The following is a 1,553-nucleotide window of genomic DNA, read 5'->3' as shown; positions in this document are numbered from 1 at the left end:
CTTTCAAATATCACTAGAAATGAAACTTTTTCTATGCGCATAAAACAAAACGTGGGCTTAACTTTTGGCGGCACAATATGTTAAAAAAATTCGAAAAATGTCATATTTTTCTTCCTATTTAATTATGTATCTTTTCAAGAGTTGATTTTAGGCGAAAATGGAAGAGGAAAAAAATGTTTGTAATTAAATTTTACAAAATATGACTAGTTACAAATCGAATTAATCATGATTATTATTGTAAAAATCGAAAAAATCGCCAAAAATGGGGTTAAAAAACATTACTTTTTAGGGAATGTTTTTGGGGTCTTTAAATTGGGTATAGGACCTTCATATTTGGCTCAAGTAAACTTCATGTTATGTACAATCATCACACCAGATTTAATCAAAATCGATTCTATAGATTTTGCATAATAATTTTGCAATCCAAATTTTGAAAAAAAAAATGCAGATTTTCAAAATTTTGCACAGCAAAAACCAAGACCCTTAGATACTTGAAAATTTAATCACATATAGAAGGGCTCTCAAGCTTTCAAACGCTTTTTGAAAAATTTGAATCCGTCAATTTAAGAGAGCTCTGGCGCTTGTTTAAACATTGGTCGAATTTTTGTACTTATAAACAATTAGAAGAACTTTGTAAATATTCAATCAAATCAAATTTTTTAAAGCAGGTTTTAAAAATTATTGAAAAGACGTTTCTTTTAAAAAAAAAACAGATCGATTGATCAATTAATTACGTAGATATAGCCGATCAAAGTTAACCGTCATTGACGCTAAATGTACTGGTACATTCGGGCTAATATTTCGAAAAATACCTTTGGTATTCCGAGTACTTACCAGGTCTAAGTTTGTCATACTTTTCTTCATTGTCAACCTACGTGTTTAAAGTTATTTATGCAAGCGAGAAATTCAAGAAAATCGTACGGGTGTAGGTGGTGAGGGAAGCAGAGAGCGCGGCCGCTTCGGCCTGCTCGAAATTAAATCGGCGAGTTCAAAACCGCCACGCACTTAAAAATCTTTAATATATTCAGCTTCTAGAGGTCCAATTTTGATGATTTTTTTTTAAATCGATGTCTCGCGATTTAAAAAAAAACAATTAGCGTATTTTCAAATGCCTAATGTTAATAATTATTGGTCTTTCAACAGTCCGATAATTATTTATCTTTAAACTTTCTTTAATTATTAACTTTATTTTTTTATTGTATTAAAGGTAAGTGCATAAACTTATATACTGTTTATCAAAGATCAAAAACAAATTTATTTAAATATTCTAAAATTGTTTAAACAACAATTATTTTCAAAATATGTCGAAAATTAGTAATATAATGAGTAAATTTCTCATTTGCTTATATTTTAAACAATAAATGAGGAGTTCATTGTCAAAACGCAGTTTTCGATTTTGGTTTTCAAAACGCATTTCTTTTGTATTCAAAAATGTTTTAAACAAAATACCACAAAATATATTTTCTAATGTCAGGTACACACATACACTTAATTATTATTATTATCTTTATAGCACCAACAATTTTTCACATATGATTATTACGTAATAATCT

The sequence above is a fragment of the Anoplophora glabripennis genome, unplaced genomic scaffold (genome assembly GCF_000390285.2).
Source record: "Anoplophora glabripennis isolate ALB-LARVAE unplaced genomic scaffold, Agla_2.0 scaffold2533, whole genome shotgun sequence".
Taxonomy (NCBI): domain Eukaryota; kingdom Metazoa; phylum Arthropoda; class Insecta; order Coleoptera; family Cerambycidae; genus Anoplophora; species Anoplophora glabripennis.
Note: the sequence above shows the minus strand (reverse complement) of the source record.